Genomic DNA, 15,524 nt, shown 5'->3' on the forward strand with positions numbered 1-15,524 from the left:
TCTCTAACTCCAGAGGACCAAATGGAGGCTGCTTTCCCTCGCTCTTTCCCCACCAATGTCCCACTGGTCTCCTCTTTCTCTTGAAGTAAGTCCCAAAGAGGCCTGAAAATTCATTTGAAATCCACATTGGCATTGTTCTAATAAGAAAACTTCTGACCTCTCTGTTCATCCACGCAAAACTTTCTGATGAGAACTCGCTTCTAAGTGGATATGACTTGACTATTTCTCCTAACTCAATCACAGTGCAGTACTCACATAAAAGACTCAAAATCATAGCTGGGCTCTTTTGCCATTCGTGTCGCACTATCTGCTAAGTCCCAGAATCTGGTGCTGGCTAAGAAGGTTGAGAGGATTAGTGCTCCAGGATGGGGACCATTGGCATCACAGTCCTGGCTCCGTCCACAAGCCCCTCATTGCTTGCTACCTGGGTGCCCCCATGCAAGCTAATCCTAACCTTTCCAGACCTCTGCCACCTAATCTATTAAATGGAGACAGTAGCACCTGCCTTGCAGACTTATTGTAAGGGGGGCACCAGCTCCTGGTACCTAGGAGATTTTATTAAATATGAACACATATGTGTGTATGTACACACAGATGTGTACTCAAGTTTTTGAAAATCAATAACTCCTCTCCGTCTTTCTAGCTCACAAGTGATTTTTTGAAGAGTCAATCAAGAAAGGAAGGAAAGAAACAGATTTTCCTCTCCAACAGGAAAAAGCAATTAAATGTCAAATATTAACTGTTCCTAGGAGTAAATGTTTTTAATGGGTTAAAGGCTTGGCCATTATAGACCTCCAATATGTAATTTCTAAGAAAGGATCAGGTAATATATTTTTTTAAATTAAGTGGAAGATAAAATGCTAGAACCAGTGAATCCATTCAGAAAGCACTTTTTTATCCATTTTCAGTAGCTTCCCAATTGCATCATGCCTTTTAAGAGGCCCAATTTGTTTAACAGCACTTTATTTTAAACCTTCACTTGTGAAAAGCATTGATTTATGATAGGGCTGATTAAAGCAATGGTGTCCTAACCAATAATGATTTCAATTATAGGACTTTCACCAATGTGCATTATTCTGATTTGCTCTCCATTCTTTCCACATTTTTATTCACTAAGGAAAGGGTAAGGGTGGGTGATGTAATTTTGAACAGTCCCTGGACAAATTTAGTATCAGAAAGGAATGTATAGACAGATGGACTGATGTACCTTTTTTGATTATGTGAATGTATTGCATTTTAATATGCTCTGACAAACTCTTGAACAGCTCCCCAATGAGCTCCTACCCGGTATCATTAGAGTTATTTAGTGCTTGAGTCCTGCTCAATTCCCTCTAGAGCCACACTGAGGTGGTAGGAATGTGCACACTGCAAATTCACGCCAAGCGCAGTGCTTACAGTCTCCCCTTCTCTTTTCCTGGGGCTGGAGAAAACAATTAAGCTCACACGTAGATCTTTAACTCATTCAAATCCAACAGCAACAAAATGTACACCAAATAGCCTCTCCTAATCCTGAGGTCCTATCCTGTGGACAAGCCTAGAAAATAAAAAAGTGAAGCCTGGAGTCAGATGCAAGAGAATTCAGTCCATCTACCCAACTGAGAATGCGACCTAACATGGGGACCCAATCTATCACGTTTATTGATAATAGTGGTGGACTGTGAAGGAACCCTGTCTAATGGGGGCAGCTACTCCTGGGCCCCTGGCTAATTGTCACTATGTGCAGCTCTGAACCAAACAGTGCCAAGACTTCAGATATTATAAAAAGAATCCAGAAATCCATATTGTTATGTGAAGTTGAAGCTTCTCAGGTTTTAAAGAGTACACACACCCTGGCCAAAGTTAGCCTACCGGCTGCTTCTGCAATACTTCCTATTTCGTGCATGACTGGCTAATCAATCTAGTTATTGGAGAGAAGACAGGCCACAACACGGCATTATGCTCTGCAAGAACCTTTTAAAAAATTACCGAGTGTTTTAATTCTGCAATTTGATAAACATTTAGTGGGACTCTATTATGTGCTAAGAAACACGTGCCCAAAAACACAAAAATAAAGCCAATTCCCATTATCTACCTGCAAGGGGATGACAGTCTAACATTCATATAAATGAACTATGAAGGATTTCAGGTTTAAATAACTAAGGAGCAATGCAATCTAACATTGAGGCTCAATTTATCACATTTATTTTTAGGTAAGAACCTCCTTTGCTACCCTTCAGGTAAATTAGTTTGTCCCTATGCTCTCCTCTGAAGCTCCATTTTAATTTGAGAACTAGTCCTGTGAATACCAAGGTCCATGTAGGATACATTCCCCTTAAAATCCCCAACAGCAATTGGAAGGGAAAATTCCAATCACACCTTGATAGAATTTTTCTTCCTCAAATCAACTTTACAGATTTCTTAATTAGGTGCTGATATTAACTGAGCCCTCGCATGATTTAAATCTAGCATTTAATCCCAGCTATTCTATGACGCTGTAGTTTTTACGAGAGCTGACCAGAAAATGCTTTATGTATTAATCTCTCTGGAAAAAAATCACCTTAACGATTTTTTTAAAACTTTTTGGGGGAGAACAGAAGTCCCAGGATGTAAATGAAAACATTCAGGCCCAGCCATCAGAATTTGTGTTTTAGCACTTGAAAAATCAGGCACCAAATTTACAGAAGAAAATAAGATCAAAGTTAAGATTTTCTCTTTTTTTAAACTTTGTAATTATTTCTCAGACGCCTTTTTGAAATGCCTTAAAAGTATTTCCATTGAAATGTACCTGGGCTTTTTCTCTCTTCCTTTCAAATATGGAGGAAAAACTCTCAAACACCACACCCGTGGGCAGTATATGGAAACAACTAAAGCAGGTGGTTCACTGTGCTAAGAACTTGGCATTGAACTGATTAAACACAGCATTTGCTACATTCTGTACCTTAATAACAGGCAATTACTGGAGACCTCATTTCCTTATTTGCGTAAAATTCCCAGCCAAACTTTAGCATACAGTTCCCCTTGCCTTTTCTCTTTCTCAGCCCCTCCCACAGCAACCTTGTGAACTTCTTCTCTGTGAACATTAAGTCACAAGTAACACGCTCTACCTGCTCAGGGCACTAGATGTTGTAGAACATCTGAACCTTCTTATTCGCTTTACAGGGCTGGCGATTCTTAGAAGGTCATTGAATTTCTTAGGTAGAGGCTACTTTGGCGATTCTTCTCCAAACCCTTTGTGCCACAAAAGAAGAAGAAAAGACAGAGTGAAATTAAGTGACTTGCACCCAGAGTCCCACAGCAGTTCCTATGACTTCGTGGTCTCATGCTCGTGCCACTTCCTCTCACAGCTATCGTATCAATAACAGTTCTCAAACTAGAGTTTTACATAGGCGTCACAAAATGCACCAATTTATTATAAAAGTATTAATGGGCTCCCTTTTTGTGGCAAGTACCATGCCCATCTTCAGAGACTCAACAGTGAATGAGGAACGTTCTAATCCCAATCCAGGCCTGACCTGCTGCTCCTTCTTCCTCGCTGAGTCGCTGCACAGGGCCTCCCCTGACTGCATATCACACACGCGGACGCCAGAGGAAACTTAGAACTTGCCTCCCAGCTCCTGCTCATTTTACAGAGGGGAACATGGAGGCCCCCAGAGACCTTAGGAGCAAGTTTGTGTTAGAAGCTGGTCCAGAATCCATGATGCTGACTGCTGAGTAAAGCTCTTTTCCCTTTAGGTGACCATAGTCACCTAATTCAGAATGCATCAAACGTGAAGGCCCAACACATCACATTAATCACAAACATTTCCTTTGTCATCCCTCAGGTAAGTTAGCTTGTCGCCTGGATCTGCTTTGAAACTCCATTTTAATTTCAGAACTAGTTCTTTCAATACCGAAATCCACACAGGATATATTCACATTAAGATCCCTTACAGCAATTGGACAGTGGTCCCTGGGACCCAGAGTTTAGCCACCTGTGCAATAAAACTGCAGTGACCAGCACGTTATGCAGGGCAATAGCACACACTCATACCTCTGACATGTTCAGGGCAAATCCAAAGAACTGACGTGATAAGCTGATGTCAGCAGAGACACTAGGATTAGTATTTGGATCATCATCATCATGGAATGTTTAGGCTCACCACAGATATATTTAAAATACTAGCTACAGTTTATATGTATTTTCAATGACCTTGTAATTCAATAGTGTTCAATAATCTTAGCCAAAACTATAAATGGTAACTGGACCCATTAAAGTAAGTTAGATCTTCTATTTTTTTTTTTTTTTTCAAATGTGGTCTTCCAGGGAGCTGCCTCTGGACATAACTACAGAAAATTAACACAATAAGTAAAGCATTATAGAACAGCTATTAACTGATTATGCTAATAAAAACCAAATGGGGGGCCTTAATTCTGCCCCTCTGGGAAAGCAGGACAGATAAAATAAACAACAGGAAAAAAAATGGAATAAAGGATAATTGATTTTAAACAATAATAATATGGATACCTCCTACTTTGTAAAAAAAAAAAATACAGATCTCCATCTTTATTTTGGGAATGATAAAAGAAAATTCTTATTCTGCCTCGTTAATACTTAAGTTGGATACTAAGTAGGGTGCTTTCCAAGCTAACAAACTGGAAAAATTAAGAGGTGCTAATATGGAGGTTCTTAAATGCCAGGCACATGGCTCCAATGACTAAATTTACCATATTATCAAAATCAGGAGCCTTTCTGGCCCCCCTCAGGGGAAGACAAAATCTAAACATTCCCAGCTCATGGGCCATCAGGGTGGGACGGGAAGTGGAGTCCAATAAACTCGGCAGTCAAGGCAAAGGCCAAGCCAGACAGAGGAGAGAAAAGAAGACTCAGTGTTTCCACTACACTGGGCAGAGGCTTGGGGCCCCTTGAGCCATACCCCAAATACTGCACTGCCTGTTGGCTAAATCCTACAGTTCTTGAGTATGCTTGGGGTTAGCTCTATATAGAAAATCGTAGCAGAGAAGAGTTCTTTCTTTCCATTTATTATGTATAATATGGCCCATGTTCTTCTTGCCTTCAAACTTAGCCAGGACCTAACAGTTGCTCTTGGTAAGTGCCTGCTAGGTGCCAAGTCAGACTAGACACCTTGCAGAAGTTGTCTCTCATTCTTACGTTATCATTGCAATGCAAAAATGCTTAATTTAGAGTTGAAGAAATGGAGGCTCAGGGAGATACAGAGACGTGTTCAGAGTCCCCTGGTTATTACCCTTGGCCCACTCCAAAGGCACTCACCACCCTGCCTCCTCCAGGGTAACCCAGCACTCTTACTAATTGTTGCTGTAATTTTTTTCCCTCAGTCTATTTCCACATATTGTTCTAACCAATCTCACCCATGGAACCAATCCTTTATGCATGGCATATGCAAAATCCCATTTATTTTTACTTCTCCCTGGAAAAAAGTCAGCAAATTCAAACGAAAAGATCATTTCTACGAGAGAAAATAGTTTAGCATTTTCTTAAAATGGGAAAATTAAAACTCTTATGCAAGATACTAACTTTTATGGTAGCAGAAAATAATCTGGTAATTTCATTTAATTTACTAAAGGGTAGTTTAGATTTTTAATTGGTCTGAAAATTAAAGGAGAGTTCTACAGTGAACCATGGGTGTTCAGACTCAAGAAGAAGCATCGATAGATGTATGATGGGGCTCTGTGTATACAGATAGAACACCCTTTTAGATAAAAAGGGTAAGACTATTCAGTATTGGGCAGAGAGGCCTGGGAGACATACCAACAGGACCAGAGAACAGAAAGTTCAGGAAGGCAGATTGGAAGTTGAAGTCAAAAACACATCTAAAAAAGCTAGAGCTCATCAAGAATACAATGTATTTAGGTCATCATTCTTAGCAGTGAAATACTGGAAGCCTTCCTAATGAAGAATATTTTTAAATGATTTGGAAGTTGCAGTCTTTTACAATAAGACAGGAAAAATAAAGAAATTATATAATTTTGAGAAAGGGACAGAATGATCATTATTTGAAGATGATAACCTTATCTATCTAGATAACTCAAAAGAACCATGTTGGTAAATTATTTGAATAAGAAACCAGAAAAGTGGCAAATACAAAATAAAAATGCATAAATAAATAACATTGCTCAGCAAAGTCATAAAATAGAATACAGAAATTGCATTCACAATAGCATGGAATAAATTTGAGACTGTATTGAAAAACTACATGATGAAACTACAACTTTAGAGAAGTTCATATGAAAAGATAAATGAGAAGGCATGGTTTATTTCTACATGAGAAAACCCAACATTAAAAGACTTCAAATTCCCACACATTAATGTATAATTTGTGTTCTCTTACATGCTGAACTTGCTGAGTTCTTATGGAATAAAAAAGAGCATCACCAGAAAACTAATCTTAAAGAAGAAGAACTTACATTACTGGATACGAAAGTCTATTCTTAAATTACAATAATAAAAAGGGAGAGTTTTAGAGTAAGTAAGACTCTGTCTCCAAGAAAACGAATCACAATAGGGTACTAATTCTTATCTTATTTTGGGACAAGTTAATGATGGTTCCTGAAATCTTCATTCTCATTCACTATGAGTGAAAATACAAATGGCAGAAGTACTTTGGAGGACAACTCTGAAAAATGTAGCCGAAAACAAAAACAAACAAACAAACAAACAAAAAAGGCTTGGACCCAGGATTTTCACGGACAGTAGTTTATCCAGAGGAAACACAGATAAGCACAAAGATTTTATAAAAGCTGAAAGTTACAAAAGACATAAATATCTAACAAGAGGTCAAATAAATTACAGTCCCTACAAATAAGGAAATATAACGCAGGCATAAAAATCGTGTTTTGAAATAGTTTTAACCTCCTGAGCAAATATTAATGATTAATACATCTTGTGAAATGGGAAAAGCAGTTTACAAAATAGTGGACTACAGTAGAGTCTCTATCTAACTTTCCAAACACACAAATAAATGTGTGTTAAAATGTAAAGGGAATAGATTAGAAAATGTACATTGAAGTGTTGACAATGATTATACTTAAGCAGTGGGATCAGAGGCCATTTTTATTTACGTCTTCACGCCTTTCCAGAATTTCCAAATGTCCTACAATGGCCATATATTCTCTTTTGCAACCAAGGGAATGATATTTCCTTGTGTTTTTTCAGTCCTAGTTTGCTAGAAGTGTGCAGGCGTCAGGTGTGTCACCTGGAGAGAATGCCGCAGGAGAAAGGGGAACCTGGGCCACTTGGTCTGTGAGTCTACGCCTTCACCTTATTCTGACTTTTTTCTTCTTTTTTATCTGTTCTCTGAAAGTTTGCAGCTCCCAACACCATTTTATTTGTTCCTCCTGTGAGTGACAGACCAGAGTGTCCCAAGAATACTTAATGTATTTTGTGTCAGGGGCCTGTGGGTCAGTAAGGTTATTAATAAACATCGCCTCTTGTTCTAATTTAGGTCCCTCCTCTCCTTCCTGTCTCTTCTCCTGCCCTGCTTTTCCTTTCGCTTCTCTTTCTGTCTGGCCCTTCTCCCCTTCTCCCTGCCATAAAGGATTCGGCCTTCATTTCAGCTCCACTTCTGGCTCTTTTCCCGTAATGCGTTTTTGACGTTGTTGTTGGTCCTGTTAAGTTTTCATGGGGAATTTAATTTTGGAGGAAATGCTTCATGTCCTAAATCAATTTGATGCAGGCTGATGCGATACTATGATCTGACACACATGGGAGGTTGGAGGGTTAAGTAAAATCGCGGCAAAATGCAGATGAGCAGGGGGAGTACCTGTTTTTTAAAAAGAATTTCTGTTAGACAAGATTCACTGACCACAAAATTAGCCAGCACTTGACAGGCCAGCGTGATCAGCCCTGCGTAAAAGGAGGCAGGGTTGGAAGGCAGAAGGCAGATTTGAATTTTATTCTTTTTCTATTATCTTTGATAAGACAAAAAGAATTTAAAGAGTGTATTGTGTATATTTAGATACATGTATATCAATTTTGTCTTCCATTTAGAGCTGGATTTACCACTTAAACTTATGTTTAGAGCAAGCCTTATTTTTTCCTAATTTTATTACTCAAATAGAAGTGGCTACATCACCATTACCGCTACCAAATCCTGTCTCAGATACACTCTTCGAAGCCCCTGAAATTTTGTACAAATCCTGTTCAATATTTTTTTTTTACTTCCAACATTTTCTAACTGCAACTTCAAACCAGAGATTACTTTGTGAACTGAAAAAGTTAACTCTCTTCTGACACATGCACAAAAAAACTGCATGTGCGCTTCTTCAAAATTTACTAAACTTCAGTTGTTACTTTCTTCTGAAAAACACAATATTGCATCTAAGGAAGCTGCATGTGCCAATGGCAGTTTACTTAACAAAAATAAAGCAATATTTTCATTTGGGAAAACAGGTAAAAAGAAAAGAACAATTTTGTGTTGAATTATTCATACTCTTTAAATTAACCTATTACACTTTTTCATATTCAAGAACATGTTAATTTTTTAAACATGACCTAGACTAGCTTTCTTAGAATGAGTGGAAGTCTTTTAGAGTGACGTAATTTTTTAACACATGATTAATTTGACTCCAAACTTGGGTCCTCATATTGGGAACTATTAAAAAAAAATGAAGAAATGACAAAGCAACTAAATGTATTAAGACAAAAGATAGTTTTCTATATCTAAGTGTATTATCATGAAACATACTAGTTTTATAGAATTACGACAATGGCACCTGATTTATTGGTCTTTCCCAAACTGAAAATCAAAATCTATGTAAACTTTGGTGAATTATGAATTCAACTTCTTAATGGTCACTCCTAAACACTGTACCTTCGCCTTCTCGCCAGAGAAGCGGGGATCCTAAACTCAGCTAAACTCTCCACTGGAAATAGCCATTAATCAGATTTAACTGAATGTCTAATTTGGTTCCTTGCTTACTCTTTATTTTTTCATTTTTCTTTAATAGATCATTTTTACCTGCTCTATACCAATAATCAAAGGATAAGTATAACTTTAAATGCCTTCTGTTAAATGTGTGGTCATTTATTATTCATGGAATAATATTTCATTAAGTTATTTTTAAAAGGCAGTATTTTTCTTAATATACATAGGCTTGTGCGAACATTAATTTGTTAGGACTTAGTGGGGAAGAAAAGGGGGAGAAGAAGAATGAAGCTTTTATTGAGTGCCTACTGACTACTGTACACTGCAACAGTTGCATGCATTCATTCACTGGCGCCTGTATGTTGGCTACGTGCTTTCACACATCTTTTCTGATGCTGTTTTCACAGCATCACTATGAATTATTGTTTTAACCTCAGAATACAGATAAGAAAAAGGAAGGCCGGGCCTGGTGGCTCATACCTGTAATCGAAGCACGCTGGGAGGCTGAGGCAGGAGGATAGCCTGAGCTCAGGAGTTCGAGACCAGCCTGAGCAAGAAAGAGTGAGATCTCGTCTTTACTAAAAATACAAAAATTAGCCAGGCATTGTGGCACTCGCCTGTAGTCCCAGCTACTCAGGAGCCAGAAAGATCACTTGAGCCCAGGAGTTTGAGGTTGCTGTGAGCTAGGCTGACGCCATGGCACTCTACTCAGGGCAACAGAGTGAAACTGTCTCAAAAAAAAAAAAAAAAAAAAAAAAAACAAATGTTAAGGAATATGCCTAAGCAAGACATACAATTAGTGTGGCAAGAAGCAGGGATTCAAATCCAGCCTCTGCTTGCCAAACTGTAGCACTTTCGATGATTATGAATAGACTTCATTGTTTACAGCTGGTAGGGCCGTGACTCTGAGAAGGAAGGATTAAATCCTGATGTTTTCTGCAACCAGAGTTTGAGGTCAGTAACATCTGATCACTTAGAAGATATGATTTGGGGATGTCTCTGGGGCCAAAAAAGACCTCCCAAACAATCACATGAGATAACATGTTGGAAAGCACTACAGAAAATCTAATATAGCAATTATCATATTAGCATGACAGTATATATGTTATATATTATAATGCTCATAGAAATGTGTGGTTCCACCCAGATACACTAGCGATTTTCAAAAGCCGAGCATCTTTGTGCCCTTGTTTTATGTATTTGAAATTTTCTATATTTAAAGGTCGTTGGTTCCAAGATGTTCCTTTAAATTTTGATAAATAAATGTTCTGAAGATCATCTATGGGGAATTTTTCCCCTCACATAATAAGGTTGGATGCAAAGCACGGTTTTCTGCCCTGTAGCAGGCTTTTTTTTCTTAATGCCCACTCTGTTTTAGCTGCTTCCAAGTCCCAGCCTGGGATCCACAGGTTGTGGGACAAGGATAAAGAGTTGGTGAGTATCAGGCTACAGTTCTTAATGCTCAAGGGATAAAATTTCTTATGAAAACTGGCAGCTTTTTTGTTCTTCCTCAGCCTTTTTAACACACACCCAGGTCTCTCTGTTCAGCTGCACCCGCTGTGGTTGTGACTGTACCGGGCTAAATTTATGCTGCTGACAACTCCCATTGAAGGGTCTCCGTGGCACAGTCAGTGGGAGTTGTGTGTATATAAGCACCAGCAGACCTTGGCCCGCTGAGTGTAATAGCATATCTGCCTTGGGAGATTATGGGTATGATATGGGCAATGCGTAATGGATAGGGCAGTCTGTGTACAAATTTCAAATGACTTGCTACACCCCTTAAGGATGGTGGCTGTCAAAAGTATTAGCACATTACACACACAACAACCACGTATCATATTACCCGTGGCCCCTGCTCCTACAGAATGGCCCCTCCCACATCTCGCAGTAGGTAATTGCTTCAGGGGTAGCTATTGAACACATACAAAGGAGAAAACACTGGTGGATTTTATTCTTTGAGCTCGACTGTATTAATATAGAAAGAGGAAAATACCATCCGTGTTTAAATTAGCATGGACGGAAGTTCAAAGGGAATTACACGTAAAAGATATCTCTGGACAATTTAAATTTTCAGCCTGATGAGAACTTGTTTTAACATACTGAAGCCAGACCAAGGGGAGCATTATGCGGTTATGCACTTAAATCAAGGCCTACCCTGGTGTCAGCGCTTCATTTTTGTTGTTAATGGAAAGGTAGGAAGATGCAGAAAGTTCCATACCAAGGCTGATGTTTTAAAATACTTGTTTTTTTAGCATCTATTTTTGAATGAGTCAGCCTATGGCCTGGGAATCTACAACAGTTTAAACAAAATGAAGATCAGACTAAGAAATGCTAGCATTCTTTGGTTAAGCTCCTTTTTATGCTAAAAATAGACAGCATCCCCTGTCAGTCTGGTGCAAGCACAAACTAAGCAGAATGTGTTTTTTCTGAGTGGAGACTGGACTTTAGTGTGTGATTTTTCTAGTCTTCCATGATGAACAGAAGCAGGATAGATTAGCATCAATAAAGACACTGGTGTTATCACTGTTCACAGAAGATTAGTGGTAAAATAGCCCCCATGAAGACGGTCTGAGGTTGAATGCACACAACTTCTCTTTCCATGGTCAAGACCTCTTTCTTATACTAATATTGAAAATCCATTAGCACTAGAAACCATAGCATTAATTATATTATTTGCTTACATTCAGTGTCTAGAACACTATGGAAACTCGTTCACCCATATTTTTAATATATTAGGACCAGACATATTCCAGGCACAGTGCTAGTCTCTGGAGGTAACAGCTATAAACAGGATACTGTTCCCATCCTTAGGGATCTTGTCTGAATTTATTTTACCTTTATAATAAATACTGCATGCTGTGTGTCAAGCATTAGTCTAAGTGCTTTGACTATATTAACTCATTTAATCACCAAAACAACCATATGCAATAGTTACATTATTGTTAGATGAGGAAACTGAGACTCAGATAAATTAACATCCCCAAGGCCATACACCTGGTATATTGGCAGACCCAGTATTTAAACCCAGGCAAATCTAGTTCCAGAGACCCTGCTATTAACCACCACTTATGAGTTAATTGGAGAAATAAACATGCAACTATTTTCAACATAATCGCTAGTGACATTGAAGACCCCTGAAACTCCAGAAACCCTGGCATCTGCAATATTTAGCTCAATGATTGGGCAGAACTTTTTAAAAAAGAAAAAAAAGTCATAGTCCATTTGTAAAGGAACAGAAGATGAGAGAGAGAGACTCTAAAAGCTACGAAAAAGCCAAAACAAAATGAAATTTAATGGGGATAAATGTGAGAGTTTCTTAAATGCAATAAATCCCCCGTACAAGCCCCAGATGATTGAACTCCAGGGCACGGGGGCTCTTCCTTGATGAGGGGCTCCATTTAAAGCCAGTCACGTGACACGGTGGGCAGATGCTGTCCTTACTGGTCATGTAATTTCTGAGTATTCTGTTTAGAGACACTTCTTAAGAGACTCTGGCAAATCAAGGCCAACTCAGGAAAGCAAAACCTCTTTGAATCCATGGGGAACTGGGAACTTTAGCCAGTAAAACAAAAGCAGTGAGCTGAGGAACATAAAAGTTGTCTTCAGATATCTGAAGGTTTATCTATGGTAAAAGGATGAGATTCAGATATTGCTTCTGAGGACAGAATCCGACCCAAGGGAAAGATACTCCAAAGATACAGATTTTTGCTTTCATAGAAGGAACAAAGCTTCTGAAAAGCAAGAGTAGCAGCCTTGGGGAGACTAAGCCCTTCCTCTGTGTCTCTCCAGGTAGCCCTGGCCACACGGGCAGCCTTCCCCCAGACCTGCACATATTTGTGACACATCCCTTGAATTTGTGACTCCTAAACTTTGTTCCACCTGCATCTGCTTCACTGTCTACCCACTACAGAGCTCTGGCTTCAGAGGCGAGGTGGACCAATGCCCTCCACACTTCCTTCCAAGGGTATGATTCCACGGAGCCTTGAATCTCCCCAAATTTTAAAAGCACATTATCTGTTTTATAGATGAAGAAATGTCAGAGTGCTGAGTAACCAGCCAGAATTAGAGGCAGACGATGTGTCCCCTCTCACACGTCGATTCCTGCTCACACTTGAATAACTACTTCTGCAAAACCAACTTTAACATTGTTACAGAGCAACTTAGTCCTAACCTTATTCTAGAAAATTGGTCTGGTCCCCAGTGGCCACTATATCATTTAGCTGAGAGCTTACTATCATTTCTAAGTTAATTTGTGAGTTAATTGTAAGTGTCAGGAAGCTCTGACACTGCAGAAAATGGTAAATTGTGGAGATAAACCAGGGTCAGAAAAATCCAAAATTAAATAAAGTTGGTTTTTTGACCAGTTTTTATCAGAAAAATATGGTGACATGTGAAGGGGCTGGAATGGCATCATCTTTGAGCTGCCTCAGAAGATGGCCCTGCATTAAGTGCACAGTGGATGATTGAACAAAAAGTGCTCTCCAACTCCAAGGCTTTCACAGTACTCCACAATCACAGCCTCGGTCGTGTTTTTATCTAAATGGCTATCCAATCGACCAAACTTGAGAAAGAAGAACTCAGTCTCTGCCTGTAGTTATTTCCAATTTGATGGCCTAAAGGTGGTATTTAGTATGGTTAAATCTTTTAACGCTAAACACATACGCATGGCAGCTATAGATAAAATCATGACTTGTCTTTTCAATACCACTGCGTTTGGCGAGCCTGCACTTCAGGAACAGACACCTCCCGTTTTTTTTCTCCTTGCTACTTGACCTCTGTGGTTATTTTCCTCCGGGCAAGGTCAAGCCCTTAACATCAGGATTATGTTAAAAGAAAGAGGAATGTTTTCCAAAACTTCTGAAATTATCAGGATTATGCAAAGTGAGGACGGGTCCTCCTTTGTGGGAGGAGAAACTTACATCTCAGTCCCACAGGGTTCAAAGCACTATCAACTTCACAGTGTTTACCAAATGTTCTAGATGTCTCCTTTTTGCCCACAATATCTGAATTTGCAACAATCTATATCTATTCATTCCCAGCAGCACAGTTCTCGTGGTAATAACCTCACTAGCTACCATTTGTTACTGATTAATCCCCAATACATTGGAAAACGGAGTTAAATTGGAGTGTGATGGTAATTAAGCAAAAGATGGCAGGGAGCCTTTATTTTCTAAATTCTTTTGCAAAATCATTTTTAAGGAGTAGCAAGTTGAAAAACCACATCCTGACACATCTTGCACAGTTAATTAGACCCTTCCTGAGTGATGAAACCCATGCCTTCACATGTGTCAACTGTCTTACCTGGAAGATGATATTCAGTTCTCCATCCACTGAAATTTTAGGGCAAGTAACACAAGGCTTGTCCACCAGCTTTTCTCTATTCTCAGACACACAGGTCAAAAGAGAAGTCAATGTTAGGCTGAAATTCCTGTAATTTACAATCTCCAGTTTGTGGACCAGAGCCAAAGGGCTCTTGGCTACAAAGTGTAAACAGATCATCGTTGCCTCTTAATCTGGGTAATTGGTCCCAAATGCTGTTGCCACTTTTCAGATAGATGCTTTACATACTTTTTAAAGAATCTGGAACTTTTCTCCATTGGCAGGGAAAAGTCTGGAGTGTAATTCAGTCTTTTCATCAGCACTAAGACTCCTATAAACAGCCAAGTGATTCCATTTGGGGGCCTGTAGACACAGGAGGCTTGGGGTCTACTTCAAGAGTTCCACTCCATGTTTCCATGTCCTTCCAGCTCTCATTTTCTCCCACATCTGAGCCAACTGCTGAGTATTTACGTGACATGCACAGCTTCTGAAAGAGCTGAGAAGACAGGGCCACCTCCTAGAAGATGCCAGGCAGATTTCAGAAGCAGGGCTATGTCTCATTCCAGCATAATGTGTTCTTACCAGTACATTCCTTGAAGGTAATGCACTGGAATGAATTTGGTCTAAAGTCAGTTGTTTTGCGACATCATCTTCAGAGCAAAATCGTGGGGATGTCATGTGGCAGAAGACAGTGCGTTGTTCTGGGAGGAGGCCAGGCTTTGGAGAGATCCAGAGGGACACAAGCTGTCTGATCCCAGCCAGGAGACATACCCTCCCTCAGCCTCTGTTTCCACATCTGTAAAGTGGAGATCATAATAGATACCTTGTGATTCATCGTGAGAGATCCAGAGGGACACAAGCTGTCTGATCCCAGCCAGGAGACATACCCTCCCTCAGCCTCTGTTTCCACATCTGTAAAGTGGAGATCATAATAGATACCTTGTGATTCATCGTGAGCATTAAATGAGATAGTATGTGTAAAGTTATGGGGGCATTCCACATATTATCATTATTATTATTATTATTACTATTATTATGTAAAGCATTTTTAAAACCTTTTTTTTAGCCTATCTTTCTGCTTCGGCCTACACAAGACAGGGAACAAAATTCTTTATTTTCTCTGAAATCTCTAGCTTGGTCTTTAGTATTCCAAGAAAACACAGCTTTCGTTGTAGGCCTTGCAAGACAACGACAAAATCAAACAGAGTTCTCTTAATTTCTTTTTCTCTTAGACCTTTCTCCTTGCCTTTTTCCAACCTCCCTAGTGACATTTGTAGGCCCTCATTTTCTTGTAAATATTTCTAGAATACTATCAAATTCTCTATTAACTATTGCTTGGCCAAG

At 39.3% G+C, this 15,524-nt stretch overlaps 1 long non-coding RNA gene across 4 annotated transcripts in view; it reads right to left on the minus strand.

Moving 5' to 3' along the window:
- LOC123645206 overlaps positions 1-14,972 on the minus strand; it is a 72,902-nt gene extending 57,930 nt beyond the window's left edge. For all 4 annotated transcript variants that reach the window (XR_006737440.1, XR_006737439.1, XR_006737441.1 and 1 more), the window contains exon 1: positions 14,163-14,972. This is a non-coding gene — a long non-coding RNA (uncharacterized LOC123645206). The remainder of the gene's footprint in view (positions 1-14,162) is intronic.
- Between the last annotated feature and the right edge of the window lie 552 nt (positions 14,973-15,524).

The sequence above is a fragment of the Lemur catta genome, chromosome 9 (genome assembly GCF_020740605.2).
Source record: "Lemur catta isolate mLemCat1 chromosome 9, mLemCat1.pri, whole genome shotgun sequence".
Taxonomy (NCBI): domain Eukaryota; kingdom Metazoa; phylum Chordata; class Mammalia; order Primates; family Lemuridae; genus Lemur; species Lemur catta.